The sequence below is a fragment of the Peromyscus leucopus genome, chromosome 6, assembly GCF_004664715.2.
Source record: "Peromyscus leucopus breed LL Stock chromosome 6, UCI_PerLeu_2.1, whole genome shotgun sequence".
In the NCBI taxonomy this organism is placed as follows: domain Eukaryota; kingdom Metazoa; phylum Chordata; class Mammalia; order Rodentia; family Cricetidae; genus Peromyscus; species Peromyscus leucopus.
In genome coordinates this window covers 71,425,304-71,443,694 of record NC_051068.1, presented here as the reverse complement: position 1 = coordinate 71,443,694, position 18,391 = coordinate 71,425,304, and the positions used below count along the sequence as shown (strand labels likewise).

Genomic DNA, 18,391 nt, shown 5'->3' with positions numbered 1-18,391 from the left:
CCCCCCCCCCCCCCCCCCCCCCCCCTTCCTCCTCCTCCCTTCCTTCCTTCCTTCCTTCCTTCCTTCCTTCCTTCCTCCCTTCCTTCCTTCCTTCCTTCTTCCTTTACTCTACCAAGGGATGCATCCTTGCTCCTCCTGCCCCTCTACCTCACACGGATCAAAGAGGACTTGCTTCTCCTCCAAGTGCAAGGTCAGGTGCTAGGTGGTTATACTGGTTAGTTTTTGTAAACTCGACATAAGCCAGGATTATCTGGGAAGAGGGAAGCTCAATTGACAAAATGCCTTTTTAGATTGGCCTGTAGGTCAGTCATGGGCTCATTTTCTCGATTAATGATTGACCTGCGAGGGCCCAGCGCACTGTGGGGGATACCACCCCTAGGCTAGTGGTCCTGACATCTATAGGAAAGCAGACTGAGCAAGCCATGGGGAAATAAGCTAGGAAGCAGCCCTCCTCCATGGCCTCTGTGTCAGCTCCTGCCTCCAAGTTCCTGCTTTGAGTTCTCTCGATGATGGAGCGACCATAAGCAACCCGACAGGCGAGATAAACCCTTTCTTCCCCGGGTTGTTTTTGGGCAGGTTTTTAATCAGAGCAACAGAAGCCAGCTAGGACAGTGGTCTCGTGACAAAATCTTAAGGTACGAGGTTGAAGAACTTCCTGCTGTGCGCTCCGACTCTTAGATGTAAGTGGAGGTCCAACACTCTGTGCCTTTCCTGAAAATTTAGCCATAGATGTTCAAACCCTAACCTAAGGACAGAAGTTTTACGTCTCCACGTCAGTCTCTAGGTTCAGTTTAGGCTCCCGGGGTCAAATTATCACAGGGAATGAGAGCATTTAGGAAGTTTAGGTTTTCCAAAGGTTAGGCTCATATCCAGTCAGCTAAACATTCGAGATAAAATGGGAAGGACATGGGGGCAAATAACTTGGAATTAAGAGTACTGTCTTTGTCCACCTGAGTGACAGATACCAGTAGGATATACTGAAAAGTGCTGGATTTCAGGGGATTTGGGGAGATGGCTCAGTCAGCAAACTGCTTCCCAAACAAACATGAGAACTCAAGTTCAGACCCCCAACACCCAAGTAACATCTGGGTATGGCGAGAGGCATAGGCAAAGGAGCACTGGAGACTGTGGGCTGCTGGTCTTATTAAATCAGCAAGGCACAGGAACAATGGGAGATCCTGCCCCCACCCCACCCCACCCCACCCCCAAATGAGGTAGGAGCAATAGGGAAAGACAGCTGACGTTGATCTCTGGCCTCAACACGCGGGTGCACGTATATGTGCACACAAATCTCCACCCCCACACACAAACACAGAGACTACTGGCCTCAGACCAGAAGTTCATTTAGTGGTAGAGCAATTGCCTAGCGTGTCCAGGGCTCTGTGTTCAAACCTCAGTATCACAAAAATAGTAACAGTACTGGCTTGGGCTCAGATTTTGGCTATACCACTTAACATTGATATGACCCTCTTTTTCACCTTTAAAACGAAGGTAATGTTAATAAACACCAAACCTTATGGGCTTGCTATTGAATGAGATAATCTTATTTGGACTGTAGCGAGTACTATATGAATACTCTCTTTTGTGTATGTTCATATAATATGTAATATAATATACATCCATACATACATACTACATATAAATGAATCAAAAAGAAAAATATTAAAGTCTGCTTATACTCCACTTTCTAAAATAATCAAGAAAAAGTCAATGATGTTCTGCCTACTTCTAGAGAAAGCCTAGGGGAATGTTTTCTAACAGAAAGGACTGGGCCATTCAGCTAAGAAGACCACCTGTGAACCTGTGGAGGAAGGAAGATTCAAAGATGACTTCCCCATGGGCCAGATGTGTTGGCTCATGTAATCCCAGCCCTTAGGAAATAGACAAAGGAGGTTTAGGAGTTCAAGGTCATCCTTGGTCAGGCCTGTGCTATGAACGACAATTCCCCAACCCAAGACCCAACCTTACCCTAGTTCTGGAGGACCAGAGGAAGATGGGGGTCTTGCCTTTCAACTTCACAGCCAACAAAGTTGAAATGTACATTCTTACCCGGCAGAAAGACTTGATTCTCAGGGGACAGACCAAAGCTCTCCTGGATCAAGTCTCTCTGTTCCTGCAGAGAGACTTGCTGTCAGATTTGAGATAGAATCCCAATCCTATCCCTTGCTAATTGTGTGGTTTCAGGCAAATCATCAGGCCTCAATGTTTACATCTCTTAAATGGTCATAGCATTACAATCTTTCACAAATTTGTTCTTTGGAAATTATACACCTTAATTATTATAAGGCTCTTGGGCGGGGGTGGAGGGGGGGGTGTGAGATCTCAAGAGACAGGCAGTCTCAAAAATCCTTCCCATTCAGTCTTGCCTGCTCAACAATCTTCCAGGAGCCTTTCAAGTTCTTAAGAAAAGCACCTTAGACCAAGGGTGTTGTGCTCTGGAGCTGGCCAGCTCAGCCCTGCCCTGGGTCCAGCACCTCAATTTGTAAAGAAGGAATTCCGAGGCTATCTAAAAGGAAGTCAAATTGTTTTCGGAAAACAATAGCCAAGTAACTACAAGTCATTAGCTTCCTCTCAGGGGCCTGAAATCAAGCTTGTCTGGATAGCTGAAAGGGCTGTTAGCACTGTTTACTTAAAGACCTCTGGACAGAACCCATAAATTAATTCCTGTGCCTGGCTTTCTGGAAGAGGGGGAGGTGAGTCATGGAAGTGGGAGAATGCCTGAGACTGGAGTGATTCCTGTTTCTTTAGACGCAGCTGAGTCCCTGAGGCTGGACCTGCCTCTGCTGGTCCTCTACGTGGAAGTTTCATTCAGATGGATGTGAGCGTGTACCCTGCAGGCAGCTGCATTCTCAGGGCTCTGGACGAGTTTCTGATCAAAGCAAAAAAAAAAAAAAAAAAAAAAAAAAAAGGCAAAAATGCTGGTTTCCTGCCTCCTCCTGAAGGCTCCTGGGAAACCAAGTATTTCTCAGACAAATGCACAAACGCCCTGGAAATCCCTCTCTTGGTGAGAAGAGTGGGGCTGACAAACCACGTCTTCTCAGAGTGCTCTCTCAGAACCGCAATTGCTTGGACACTGGGTACAAAGAAAATGCACAGACGAGCTGGGCAGCCCAGGGCCCTGAAGCCCTGATAGGCTGAACAATTTGTCTAGGAACAGACGTCAGCTCTCTCAAGGAGTCTAGGAAAATCTGGGGACTTCCCTGAGGGCTGAACAGGGCTGGTAATTGGTAGTAGATCCGCCTACATCTGTTAGAGGACTTAGTGAAAGTCCCTGAGCTTAACCTACTAACACTAGAGAAGAGAGGTTATTTCTTGATCTCTCTCGGTCTTGAACATCTTGACTCTATGCACGAGAGAGCTGTAGTTTCTGAAAGAACCAGGAAAGAGCGGCTGTAACACTTGTCTGCTGTCTGCTCTCTCTGGAAAAACCGGGAGAACCTGAGCTGTGGTAAAGTGTTGGCTGCAGCAGTGTGAGGACCTGAGCTCAGATCCCTACAATCCAGGCATAGTGGCCCGTCCCTGGGGTTCCTGTGCTGGGGAGACAGACAAGCTTACCTCTGGGGCATTCTGGCTAGCCAGCATAGCCTAGTCAGAGAGCTCCGAGGGTCAGGGAGAGACCCAGTCTTAAAACACAAAATGGGCACACCTAAGAAATAACATCTGGTCTCCATGTGAACAGGCACAGGAAATCACAAGAAGCTTAAGATTTGGTGTGGAGGCCAGAGGAACTTCATGTTACATATGTGGACCCCTAAAATATCTTAGGTAGGCATCATGGCCTATAGAATCCTATCTAAATCACAAACGCTCTTGACCCAGAAAAGGTCAAAGCTCACTGCTCCAAGTCTAACTAATCAAGGTTATTTCCCACAAACCTCCAGTTAGTGAAATGGCAGAACCAATCTAGCAGAGACCAGCATGTTCTTCCTCTTCCTTGACCTAGAAACCTCATAGCAAACAGGTTGAAGTCTGTCCCCTAATATGAGGTGAGTCTTTCAGTTCAGTCTCCATCTGTCAGACATGGGGAGACCATCTCAGATGATGTGTTAACTTTCCTAGACTCATACCACTCCAGAAGACCAGCACCCAGCTCTTTTCACACCTTTCTAGATGATTCTGAAGCTGTCTCAAATGCTAGGGAGCAAGCTTCAGGATCAGAGGCCCTGGCATGACCTCCATAGTCTATAATGTGTTGGGTCAATATTCCACATCTGCTGTGCTTGCACAGCTCCGAGGACCAACCTAATCGGGGTGGCAAAAGAATGAGAAAAGGACAGACACACGGACACAGAAAAGCTGAGGTCGGGTGGTCCAGGCTCTCTGATGGAGAGCCGTGCGAGCTTAGTGTGTTTGTTATTTACAGTTGAACAGGGAGGCAGGGCCACTGTGTACAGCCGAACAGCGGTCGGGGCTTATGGAACAGAGCGGAACAAGGAGGCCGCTGTAGCTAATCTCAGCAGGGGCTGTCTCTGTAGGGGAGCAGTCTTCAGGACGTTACCATCTCCAGGGAGAAAGCTTCGGCGGGCGGACATCTTCTGCACATTAATGTCAACATCTGCACCTGGGCCAGAGGAAGGTTTTGTCCTCCCTCGGAGCCTCACTCGCAGAAGGCTTTGCCACCTTCATGGGTCTGAGGCACTGGGTTCCTGGACATGGCCACGCTCATGTCATCAGTACACATTCACCCCGGACTTCACTCGCTCCTACAAACCCCTTACTCCCAACCACGCACAGGAAAAGGAAAGCAAGGGGCAATGGTAAGGAAGGTGCAAAGCAACCAGTGAGAACCACCAGGCACCAAGATCCCCACGGTCCCGGAAACCCTTTGATGATGTGATGGATTAACAGACGAAGTACAAACCGGGGGTTTATCCCTAGACTACTACCAATGCAGTCTACTACTGAACACTAGAGTTTGGGGGTTTTGTTTTGTTTTTAAGTAGTTAATGAATGAAGTTTGGACCAGGTAGGTCTCCCAACCCAAAATGGCCACATCCTAAAGAGCTCCAGTGTAAACTGGTGTTGTGAAATTCAGAGAACTCACTTTTCTTGCCTGCAGAAATAATGTCAGGAAAGATAACTAGCTTCCCAGGCTAGCCCCTGAAAACTCACTGAAAGGATAACTTTATTTAACAGTAGGACAACGTTATTCAAGAGTAGGGCTAGCAGCTAGCATGCACCGGATGGGAGAGCACTACCATGTTGAGTGTCAGCTCTAGGAATACATGTTTCTCTTGAGTTTCAGACACAAGAGCCTTCAGCCCACACCTGCAGGGGGGATGCCCTCTCCTTGACTCCTTCCCTCTCTTTCTAGAAAAGGGAAACACATTTATTATCCATCTGAATTTCTTAATGCCAGGACTGAACTGCTCAGCAGTGTCTCTCTCATAACGCAGTCTCCAAGCACAGTCACAGCAGAGCTGCGGTCATTGACTTCAGCTCATAGAGCATTTTCCCAGTTCTAAAATTCACAGTGGAGGCTGTGGGAACGGCCCAGTGGGCAAAGCGTTCTTTAATGTGCAAGCACAGGACCTGATTCTGGATCCCCAGCAGCCACGTTAGGAAAGGAGGGGGAAGGGAGGGAGGGAGAGCTAAGCAAGTTGTAACCCCAGTGTTGGGGAGGTGTACAGAGGAGAATCCTGGGGGCTCCCTGGGCAGCCAGTCTAGCCCAGATGGTGAGCTCCAGGTTCAGCGAGAGACCCTGTCTCAAAATATAAGGTGGATAATGATAGAAGAAGGCATCCATCATGGACCACTGGCATCCACAGTTGTACCTGCACATATATATTTGCATGTGCAAGCACACACACACACACACACACACACACACACACACACACATCACATGTGCGCGCTAATAATGTACTATTGTTTAAAAAATTAGGTAATACAGAAAAATCCAAATAACCACCCATCATCACTGTTAAAAAAAAGTTGCTAGATAACTTGCCACTATGTTTATGCTTATAACCTTGTTGTTGCATATTTTAAAATATATTATGAATACTTTTTGTACTCTGACATTGTTTTTGGTTAGCAAGTCTCAAGGACTTTTTTTTATGTCAATAGTGACATCCCTTTTGCCTAACGATTATCATGGGTGTACCCAGAGGAGATAGCATCCAAAGATAGCTTTTTCTATCTACAAGGATGTTACCACTGCAGTAGACTCTTGAAAGCCAGCATCCAAAGATGAACAAAGGAGAAACATTACATCTACCATTTGCCAAACCCTTAGATGACATAGTTTTATGTCTGCAGATTTATCAAAATTCATTCAGTGGCCTTTTTTAATATTTCAGTTTTTAGTTAGCAAATTAAACATTTTTGGAGAAAGTAGCGACCTCTGATTTTCTACTATGGAACGATTTCTCTCTCTCTGGCCCAAGTAAGTTACTCCATAGGCTCTGAGCCCTCCTTTCAAAGCCTTACCAACAGCTTGTGGGAAAAAGCAGAGATTCTGAACAAAACCATTCAAAACAAAACAAAAACATTAGCTTCCCCCATTCAACAAACCCCTTCCCCATCACACATAGGAGACGCAAAAGGAAGTAGGCTGGGTGAGAGGTGAACTTCTGAGAGAGATAAGAGCGGCCTTGGCAGACTCTGGGAAAGCACTTCATGAGTCTGGGGGGGTGGGGGTGCCTGGGGGTGAGCAGAGGTGGAAGTTTAAATCCCGAAGAGCTAACGGTTTGCAGAGCCTACCATTGCCACTGAGCCCGCTGCCCAGAACGGCTGTCACGGTGCCACAAGCCTCCAGTCCTGCCTGCCCAGGTTTCTGTGAACTCCCACAATACCCTGGGGCTCAAGCATTAGCTCTTCACATGATGGCAAGGCCATGCGTGAGAGACCATGCTGGTGGGGCAGTGGGAGGCCAGAAGAAAATGCATGAATGAGGAACTCTGGAGACCAAGACTCGGGGTCTAAGCGACCTTGACAGTCACTCCTTGGCCTCTGGTTTCCATCTTGGTAAAAGGGGGAGTTTGGGTTCCATTTCACTGGACTGCTCATTGCAGTGTGTCTGCGACTGTCAGTTATTAGGCATCTGGATGTCAAGCCAAATCGTGGGGGGAAAGTGCAGGTTCCTCTTAGATACCCAACTGCATTTGCTCTTGTTCTGGGGGAACACAGAGGACATTTTCAGACTACTTTTAGATCGGATCGTGGCACAGAATTAAGTCCCTGAGGACACACAGAGGGGGAAGGACACAAACGAGCCAAGATGTCCGCCATGTTTCAATCAGATGTCAGCCAAGAAAACGCGGGTGGAGTCAACCAGGCACTCTGACCATCTCCCTGGGGTGTGTACAAGGTGTATTCAAGCCCAATAGCTTTCATTAAGTTGCCCAATCTGGTCTTGAACTTATTTTGTAGGCCAGGCAGGAAACTTTGTCTGAGGGCACAGAGCTGATCGTTGTCTGCTTGTTTGGGTACCGAGGGTTGAACCCGGGGACTTACATGTGCTAGGCAAGTGCTCCACCTCCAAGCACTGAGCTCCACCAAGTGCCAAACCCTTTAAAAAACAAAACAAAACAAAACAAAACAAAAAAAAAACCAACAAAAAAACCCCTCTTTACTTTGAGATGGGATTTCATTAAGTCGCCCAATCTTGCCTTAAACTTATTTTGTAGCCCAGGTAGGCCTCCAACTTGTGATCCTCTTGACTCCAAGTAGCCAGAATTACAGGCTTGGGCCACCAGGCCCAACCTAATTTGTTGGTCTGTTGCCTTCTCTATGGATTGTTTAGCCAGCCCTTCATTTGAAATGCCCACTGAATTTGGTACCGTTCTGTGGAGCAGATATACTACCAGCTCAGACATGGCAGATGAACCAGAAGCCCCCCACACTAGAAATCTTCAGCGTTCTGCTTAGATTTCTCGCAAGACAAGAAGTGATATCACCAGTGTCTGGATGGTGGGGACTGAACAGTTCATGCTGCTGGGGACAGTAAAGACATCAGTGCGGAGCTGGGAGCTCAGGGGAACGTAGACCGGAAATCAAGAGCCGTGTGCCTGCATCTGTTCACCCAGTCTATACACAAGGGGCTGTGGGGATTCTCACACACCGCTTATTGACTGTGGATTACAATTGGCTGAACCATGGTGGTTGATGCGCAGATGAACCCAATCAGGTGAAGACCACGGATGTTAATGGCAAACAGATAATGATCGTAATAATAATGGCTATGTGCTGGGCAGTAGCCAAAGTTCTTGACACACGATAGTCCATTTAACCCTTTCAAAACTTTGTTAGATATTCACAGCTCTATTTTACATAGCAGAAAACTGGAGATAGAAACCTTGTCCAAGGGTACACAGCTGGGTATTTGAATCAAGACAGTCTGTTTTCAACGTGTGTGCACTTAACCTCAAAACAAATAGCATGGCAGTTTGATAATTACTGTAGTGAGGCAAGATCAGAATCTGTAGGAACCGAGAAGAAACAAGCCAAGAAGTGCCAGGACAGACTTCGCAGAGAAGATGACATTTGTGGTGTGCCTTGAAGAATGAGCAGAAGCTGTTTGGCAGAAGCTCGGATAACAGTTAAGCTCTGTGGGACAGTGTGAGCAAAATCCTGAAGACTGGAGCGTGTTTCCACACAGATGGACCGACAGGTATGTGGAAGCGTGACTCATAAAGAAACAGGAAGGGAACTGGGGGCAGACCGTTAAGAGCTCTGGGAGCCACAACCTCCTTGTAGGCATCCGGGAGCCAAAGGAGAGGTTGAGACAGGCCATACCTGCAATCTCTAGGGATCCCAGGACGAGTGCTCAGTTGGCCTATCCTGGATCACACCCAGTGCACCATCATCACCTCAGCACCACTGCTAGAGCTCGGGACAGCGAAGCTCCATTTCTCCCTACTTGGACAGCCTGGTTCTTGTGTTCCATGTGGAAGGCAGATCAAGTTTGGCAAGCTGTCTCTAAAGTGTCAAGATAGTTGTTTGGTCTTTCAAGAAGGTCGGACTGATGTCCTCTTCCCTGCATTTCTCCCTGGTGGGACCGCTTGTCAAGATTGGAGAGGGAATGTTGGTGGACTCTGTGTCCCAGACTCCTCAGTGATCCCTGTTACTCTTGCCAGCTGTGTGGGTGAGACTGGGCCGAGAGGTCTGAGGTGGATGATATCCATGCCATCTGCAGCCTCCTGAACGACTTCCTTCGAAACCTCAAAGAACCCCTTCTGACCTTTTGGCTAAGCAAAGTCTTCATGGCGGCAGCAGAAATAACAGATGAAGAGGACAGGAGCACAGGGTCATGTCCCAGGCTGTCTGTGAACTGCCCTGGCCCCACAGGGACGAACTAGCCTTCCTCATGATTCGCTTGCAGATAGTGACTCAGAGTCCAAACGCTAAGATGAATGTTGCCAGTCCAGCTCAAGTCTTTGGCCCTCAACAGTTGCCCATGCTGTGCCTAATCCAGACCCAGTGACAATGTTCCAGGACATCAAGTGTCAGCTCAAGATGGTTGAGAACCTGCTTTTCCTGCCCCTGGAATCCTGGAATCAGTTCGCCATGGTGGTTCATGAGAATATCTACACCCAGCGTGGCCAAGGAAACTCAGCGTGGTGGATACCAGACTAAAGTGAGCTCTCTGGGTCCTGGGGCCCCTCCTGAATCCCAACTTGTCAAGCTCCTTGTCACAAAGATTGTACAATCTCTCCAAGTGCCTTCCCAGATTTGGGAACAAAAGTAAGTCTGCCACCAACGTAGGTCAACAAGACAAATTCTTCCCCTGCTTTATACCTCAAGTAAAGCCGTTTCTGCCTAGTGTCCCCAGCATTTACTGACTGCAGGAAACACACCTGTTTGCTCTGGGACACAAAGTTCACCAACATTTCCTCTCCAGTCTTGACAAGTGTTCCCACCAGGGAAGAGGACATCAGTCTGACCTTCTTGAAAGACCGAACGACAATCTTGACATTTTAGAGACGGCTTGCCAAACTTTATCTGCCTTCCACACAGGACACAAGATCCGGGCTTAATAGCTGTCTTTGGAACAAAGTAGTACAGATATGTGCCTCTGTTGTTCTGAGGTGTGCCTGAATCGTCTGTCTCAGTTTTGGGCTCCCGTGGCCTGCTATTCAGAGTGCAGTCACTGTTTACAGGTCGTAATGGACCTGATTTCCTTCAACTCCTGGTCCAGGACACCGGTGTCTCGATGGTGGACAGGGCTTCAATGGGCCTGCCATCGCTGGGAACAGTCACTGTAGTTTTTGTGACTATGGATTCATTGACCTGCCCTACCACAGAGTCAATCAAACAGGGGTTTTTTTTTTGCAGGCCCAGAAGGGCCCTCATGAACTGTCAGCTGCTGGAGTGCCTCTTCTCTCATGTCCTCATTTAGAAATTCTTCACCAAAGAAGCATCCTAGTCCAGTGATTCATCAGTCTTGTCAAAGCTGGTGTCTGATAAAAATGAAAGCAGATTCATCAATGGTTGACAGTCTATTGTTCCCAGAATTGCCAGTGGACACTTGGCCCCGGCTGAGAAAATCCAGAGCTAAGTTTTGTTCCCGGCTTCTCTGAACGCCGCCAATGTGTGGCACACGCGTGTGTCTCGAGTCAGCTGAATCTGTTGCTCCAGCCCTGCCCGCTCAGCCTCGGCTTGCTGTCTCCCTCGGAGCTCGGCATCCACTTGATTGCACGCATGCTTCAGTTTAACACCCGAGCGCTCCACCCAGTCTCTGCTTTCATCGACTGATTTTTGAATTTCTTCAGCTCCTGGTTGGTTCTTTAACACTTCCTCTGGATATCCTCAAAGTCCTTCACCACCGAGATGAATTCAGCGCTTCCGTTTCCTCCGCTGATAATCTCCAACCAGCTCACAAGCTGCTCCGGAGTCCACAAATGCACCATCGTGATATACATTTTTTCAAGGCTCCTGCTCCCGAGCACACACAGCCCAACTCGGCCCTCGGTGCTCCCCCTCCCACAGCTGCACACCATGATGGCTGCTCTCCGCCAGCTGCATGCCTCACTAATGGCAAAGTCAAAAGTTTGTTTTTCTTACATTCTCTGGAAAGATGTTCTGGTTGGTTTTTGTTAATTGGTTGGTTGGTTGGTTGGTTGGTTGGTTGGTTTTATCAACTTGACACAACCTATCAGTTAAGGCATTGTCTCCATAACACTGGCCTGTAGACAAGTCTTTGGGAGCATTCTCTTGATTAATGATTGATAATGGGAGGGCCCAGCCCATCATGGATGGTGCCGCCCCTGGGCAGGTGGTCCTGGCTTGTGTAAGAAAGCAGGATGAGCAAGCCATGGGAGCAAGCCAGGGAGCAGCATCCCCCACAGCCTGTGCTTCGGTTCCTGCCTCGCGTTCTTCCCTGACTTCCCTTATGACAGACTGTGACTAGGACCTGTAAGTCAAATCAATTTTTTCCTCCCCAACATTCCGGTGATATAACATTCCTGGCCATGATGTTATTTCACAATAACAATAGAAACGTAGTCAAGGCAAAAGATCCTAAGAAGAATGCCTTTGGTTAGATGCTCCCCTAAAGACAGATAAATGATGCAACCTGACCGGCCCTGAAACAAGGCTCGTCTATTTCTCCCGTCCATTCTCTTCCTTGCTGGGACAAACCTGAGGCCTTACCAAGTATTAAGCTGTGACTCTACATCCAAAGTTCCCCAGCTTATGACTAGAAAATCTATATGCCCCTGGGGGTGTCAGCGACTGCTGTAAAAAGGGGGGCCACTTCCAAAACAGTGCTCAGAACAAAGGTATAACTAAGAACCGGGGACGAAAAGGCAAGCTGTGTCATTAGGTGCCTGTGTGACTCTGGGCAAGTTCCTTAGCTCCAAGTTTCAATGTCTTCATTTGCAAGAACAGTGCCCTTTTGGTTTGGGGCAGGGCGACTCTTCTGTCTGTGACAGGTCTGTGACGATGCTGGAATTAACTAATGTGTTCTAACCACTAGGTGCCAAGTAAGTGGGGTTGTCGTCCATGAGACATGCCTTGGGGACCAACTTCAGGCTTGTTGGTGGCATACCAACAACCAGAAACAGCCCAGCACAGAGCCATGCCACGTCTGGGGAAGAACAAGCGAAGAACAGAACGTAGCTTGTCAGCTGTGGCACTGGTCAGGGTGGGGCTGGGGACAGGGTGTTGTCTTAGGTGCCTCCTGACTTCAGGTGCCTCCTGACTCTGTCTCCACTCTCTGATAGGTAGCGTGCAGGGTTAGATCCTCCCAGGGACTGGAAAGAAGTGGGTATACTTTAAGACAGGCCTTTAAAAATGCTGGAGTTTTAGTGTGGGTAAAATAGATCTTTCCAGTTTGGTCACTGGAGACTGCAAAGAGACTGGCCTGACAGGGAAGAGGTCTGCAGGTGGGTGGAGGAGAAGCGGAGCACAGGGTGGGACATCCTGCAGGAACGACATGAACTTGGCATCTTGGCTTTTAAAAGGCTAATTTGATTTCTTCTGAGCGGCTCCAAAAGATGGTACCAGGATCTGAATGAACAGGAGGGAGAGAGCTGGCACCTGGCCCACTCTCCTCCAACACCATTCAAAGAGCCCCGAGAGGATTCTGGCATTCAGTTTCCCACAGCTCCCTCGGAGTAGTTACTATTACTATCGTAACTGACAGGTGGGGAAACCAAGGCACTGCGGCTAAACAGCTTGTCTCAGGCACAAGGCAAGTAAATGATGGAGCCAGGTGCCAGGCCCAAACACTCTGGTTCCAGGGCCCTGTGTAGATATCTGGGCCTGATATGAGGAAGGACTTTCTGGGAACCAGAGTCTATGAATTCACAAAAGGAGGCTGTTTTATGAAGTATATAACCTGAGGCTGAGGGGCCACTTTCAGGGAGTGTTCTTTGGCAGCAAGAATCAGAAACCAGCGCTGACTACTTTACTCTGAAAAAGAAAAAGGAAGATGGGGGGCGGCTAAGGGGAAGGAGCAGGAAGAAGATGGTGAAGTTTGTAGAAAGTGGGGTACAGATTTTAAAAAATAGCTAAGACTCCCAATTCAGGAAGGACCAGGAAGAAGGACTGCCCTGGATCAGTGAGCAGAAACCAATAGACCATTTCTGCAGGGCCAAATAAATCTGCTCAGATGGACTCCTGTCTTCTAGTCACTCTGCTCAAGATCCAAGTTCCCAGGGGAGAGCATTCCCTTGGCCCAGCCCTGGGAAAGAGCAACAATAAAAATCACTGATATTTATGGCATGTGTATTCTCCACTAGACACTGTTTGAGGGCTGTGAGCATGTATTTTCTCCTCAACGCAACCCTACAAGGCTGATACTGAGAGAATTAACCAACAGAAGCAGAGAGTTTGGAGCACCTGCCCAAACTCACCACACTGTCTAGCCACAGAGATGGAATTCAAGGCAAAGCTAGGTGGTATCGTATATCGCTGGTGACACTCAACCTAATATCAAAAGGGAAGGGACCCAGGATGAGGACGGCATGTTGGTGTGGATGAAGGAATGCTAAAGAGATAGAGTCTGTGGATGGTTCCTTGAGACTTGGTATCCTGAGGGGGCCTTCTCAGCCAAGAATTATACATTCAAGTTTCCAGCATTACCCTTTGGCCACTGAGACAGGAGAGAGAGAGAGGAGAGAGAGAGAGAGAGAGAGAGAGAGAGAGAGAGAGAGAGAGAGAGAGAGAGAGAACAGAAGACTGGATGAAGCTAGATGAAAGAGGGAAAAAAAGCCTGCAAAAGAATGACTTGAAGCCAAGCATGGCGGCATACACCTGTCACCCCTGCTCTTGAGAGACAAGGGCAGAAGGGTCCTAAGTCTGAGAGCTGTGTAGACTGGAGTTCTAGACCATATTTGAGACATTCTTTTCTTTTCCTGAAAAAAAAAAAGACATTACTTGCAGAAGAACAGAGAACGCAAATACTAAAAATACGTTGAGAGACTGCAGTATGAGCAAAAGCAGAAAGTTCATTTCTCCAAGTGGCACCTGCTGGCAAAGAAGCAGGAGGCTCTCCTAGAACCCGTCCATGGCTCAGGGCCAGTTTGTAGTCAGATTGGGAACTGAATCCTGCCTCAGACCACCAACCAGACCTGTGTCATTTTCTGAAAATTACTTGACCTTTCTGAGTCACCGCGTCCTTGTCTGCAGTTTTAACAATGCCTATGTCCAAGGAATGTTGAGCAGATGAAATAGTGGACCTGAGATGTTAAGCCCTGTACAAGTGCTTATTACACGTTGGGCACTTGTCTGTCAGCTCCTACAAGGCCAGCATGGTCTCAGGGCAAACAAGCAGAGTCCTCTCGGTGCTGGGAGCCTAGAACAGCCCCTGTTGGGGAGGGATAAGTAAAGTCCCCAGCACAGCGGAAATCTTGGTGCTGCTAAGAGGTCAGGAAAGGGCTTTGCCAACAGATGAAGGCCCTCAACAGACAATGAGCAGGTGAAGAACAGAAAAGCATCCCGGAGCCGGAGAGTCTGGGGAATGGAATGCCAGAAATGAATCTCTGGAAAAACATTCTTCCTAAAATATAATTGTAAGAATTCCTTTTTGTATAGCTTTCAGAACAACCTTTGAAGTCTCCGAGGAAGGCGTGAACAGGGCTCTGGGAAGGCAGTTGGGAGCCTGGGTTCTGGTTGCTGGCCTCTGCTGATACACATGAGGTTCTGTAGCAAATCATTGAAATTTCAAGGTCTCAAGTTCTTCGTCTAGAAGAAGTCAAGTTAACAATACCCACTTCTAATTATTGGAGGAGAGAGTAAATGATGTGTCTATAAAGTACCCAGTGAATAGTGTGCGCTGAACAGTGAAGACTTTCCTCCCTTCCACCATTGATATGAAATGCCAATAGAGCAATTAGGGAGTCAACCGTGGCCAGTTGGGACACGTGGATGGTTTTGAATTCCTCCACTCCCAAAATGTCTTGTGTGTTTCCAGGAGTCTGGACTGACCCTTCCATTCTGCCCTGTTCTACCTTGATCAGATCCTTATCTAGCAAAAATCTTTTATCCTGCAAGACAGAGTTGAAATATCAGGACCTCAAGGAATTGCTTCTGGGCGTTCATTCAGCTTGGGGCTTGCTCTTCAATTTTGAGTTGATTTCCCTCTTGCTTTGGGTTGTAATTAGCTCACCTTGGCGTTTCATTCCATCTAGGCAATTATCACACAATACTTTCCAGAACTTTGCTTTTGTGGAGAATGGGGAGCATCCTGTCCCCTGAACTCATATCTCCATCTGGGGCAACACCTACTTCCATCTGTGGGGTCACTCAGTGCTTCCCAGGACAGGGGGAGAAGATTATCTAGTTGGCAATGCTGGGAACAAGACTGAACATAAGGGACAATTTATCCATTAGGCACAGTAGCTAGAGTCCCAGATGCTTTATAAAGTGCACAGAAAATGTTTTAGTTTATTTAAAAATCTGTAGAAAAGATCCTTTTAAATCAAAGAAAATGTTTTAAATATAGTATTAATGACATTCATCTAATTCACATAACTTTATGGAAGAGGGAGACCACAAAAACTGACCTACAAAAATACAAGGCAAGTGAGGTTCAGTCTGGTTTCTGCTCTTTCCCCCAGCAGCTGCCTGTCTGTAGGAAGCAAGGTCTGCCTTACTAGGCATTAGGCAAGAGCACAGCCATAGACAGCATTGTATCGGTGGCGAGAAGAAAAAGCCAATGTTGCTGCACGTCCCAAGCCAGGCCTTTGAACTCAGTCCCATCAGTAAGCAAGGTAATATAATACACTGGCCTCCTTCTGCTTGGCTCCTCGGCCTGCCCTTCTCGCTTCTTCCTAACTTGGGCAGGGAATGGGAACGCCATTTATTGAGCCCGTGAAATCACTGTGTTGATCGTTAATGACCCTTGTTGGTAAGGTGTGATCTTTATTTGACAGAAAAAGACATTGACGAACAGGCAGTCGAAAGAACTCCAGGTTGAGCAGCATCTAATGAGTGGGCTTTGGAGCCACTTTTGGACTGTGGGCATAGTTTCTTTTCCATATCACACTGGACAGGAAAGGCTCAGTAAATGTGTGTTTAAATAAATCAAAGCGGCAAGAAAGCGTTGCCAGCTAGGACAACACTTGGGAAATTTTCCCCAAATTTTTGACCTGGCAATTATAAATTTCAGATGAGTGATCTGACATTTGTTATTCTGGAAGCAGGCTCTTTATAAAGCTTTAAATCCATTTTCCTTCCTTGAAGAATTGCCGTCAGTTGGAGTATATTTTTACATGATCTTTTGCTATCTTTGTTGGAGCAGATTAGGGTGGCGGGGAGTCCTTTATCTACCAAAGTACTTAGAATAAAAATAAAATGTTTGACTTTCATGGAGACAGACTGAAATATGAATAATCGTGTACTTTTTGAAGTTCATTTCTATCCCAGAAGGCCAAGACTCCAGATTGACCCTTTCTGCTGTCTCCAGCCTGCAAAACTCCCCCACTAAGACTTGGAAAGTAAAGGTGCTTTGGGAATGAACCTGATGGATGGAGGTGTTTGTGCCATTATTCAGGAAGGACTCTGTTTTCTCTCAAACAAAGGCCCAGGAGATCACTGGTCATGTTTAGAATCCTCAACCATTTGCCAGAAGAAACATCTTGGAAAGAAAAGACTCTCTCACTCTCCTCACCAGATGGAGTTCCAAGATTGTTGGGCAAGATGAATGAAATGATCTGATGGGCAAGAAGAGCCATTCTCCATATTGAATTTACATGCCTTTCTACACCACCCCAATTACTGTTAAGCCTTGAGTCTACCATAGACCCACAGCACCTTCGCAGCAATGACTCACAGAGTAGATAAGCAGGCTCACATTGCTGGGCTAGACCGAGATTCTGAAATACTCTAGAGTGCAGTTTCCAAGACACAGATGTGCCAGTTGGGCAGCTGAGGTTGCCTGTGTTGGCTTTGACTGACATCGCCTTGCATTCTTGTTGGTCAGCCATGTTCCACACATGGAATTCACTCTTCTTTCCTTCCTATTACAATAGAAGGTCCCTACGGGCAGGGACCATGTCTGTCAAGGTCATAGACATAAGCACTCATCTGTGATTCTGGAGAACACAGGCTCAAAGGTATGATAGACCTAGATTTTTTTTTTAATTCTATGGAGCCATTTGAAAATCATGTGAATTTTACTCAAGTTTCTCATCTATAAAATGGAGGTGATAATATTTCTTTTCCCTCATAAAACTACCATGAAAATTAAATGAGCTCACATTTAAGGTATTTAGCTTGAGCCCTGGTACCCTGTAAGTACCAAGTGTGGTGATCTGAATGAGAAATGTCCCCCGTGGACTCAGATATCTGAACACTTGTTCCCTTGTTGACGGTGCTGTTTTGGGAAATAGGAAGTGAGGAACTCACTGTGGGTAGGCTTTGAGAATTCCAGTGCTGTGGAATAATCCTTCTGTACACTGTGACGATGTTTTGCTCTCATTGTTAAGAAAAAGTGGATTGGCCAATGGCGAGGCAGGATTTTCAGGGCAGAGAGAATGCTGGGGAGAAGAAGGACGGAGTTGGAGGAAACACCATGAGATGCAGAGTGAGCAGGATGGGAAGTAGGCACATGAGGTAAATGAGCCTCGGGGCAGCACGTAGATTAATAGAAACAGGTTAATTTGGGTTATAAGAGCTAGCTAAAAGCGAGCCTAAGCTATCAGCTGAACATTTATAATTAATATTAAGTCTCTGTGTGGTGATTTGGGGAGCGGCTGGCAGAACAGAGCTGATTGGCAGTCTACATAGAGAAACTCTGCCTACATTCCAGTTGGCTCTCAGCTTCCCTTGTGAGGTTGAGGTGTGATCTGTCAGCTTTCTTCCCTTGATGCCATGCCTCTTGCTGCCATAACAGACTCTGTCATCTATAAGTTGCTTTTGCTCCTGGGATTTTATCATAGTGACAGAAAGCAAAGTGGAGCACTTGATAAATATTCATCTGCCACTACAATTGCATTAGGTGCTAAGTGAGTATTTTCGTAATTTTCTTTTTCTAAAGTGAGTGGATGCAAGTAAAAATAATGTCTGGACCTGACCTTACTAAGAATTCTGAGATATGTGAAAAGGTCACTTCCTCTCTTCTATTTCCTGTTTCCTCAGTGGGATTTGATTTCCAGCCTGAGCAAATGAGGACTTCTCTGGAGGTGAGGGGACTCCTCTTTCTTTTCTTTACCGGGACTTGTGCTGACAACTGGTCAACCCCTTGACTGCAGTCAGTGTACTAACCACTGGTTCTTTCTAAGGATTGAGATCATGTTATTTCCCAACATATATACAGGTCCTGATGAAGTATTTTTAGTAATTGGCTACCCCGTAAACAGCATAGCCACATAGTGTCCGCAACTGTACCTACCGCAATTACTCCTGTGTCCTCATCCGTACAGTTATTGGTCACATTATTCTGCTTGAAACTAAAATCATGTATATCTCAAAACACTTGACTGTGCAGTCTGAGATGATCTGT

General features: G+C 46.9%; 2 pseudogenes; one reads left to right on the top strand and one right to left on the bottom strand.

Annotated features, from left to right (window-relative positions):
- The first annotated feature begins 8,099 nt into the window (after positions 1–8,099).
- Positions 8,100–9,785, top strand: LOC114680906 (annotated as a pseudogene).
- A 12-nt stretch (positions 9,786–9,797) lies between these two features.
- On the bottom strand, positions 9,798–10,868 carry LOC114680907 (annotated as a pseudogene).
- Between the last annotated feature and the right edge of the window lie 7,523 nt (positions 10,869–18,391).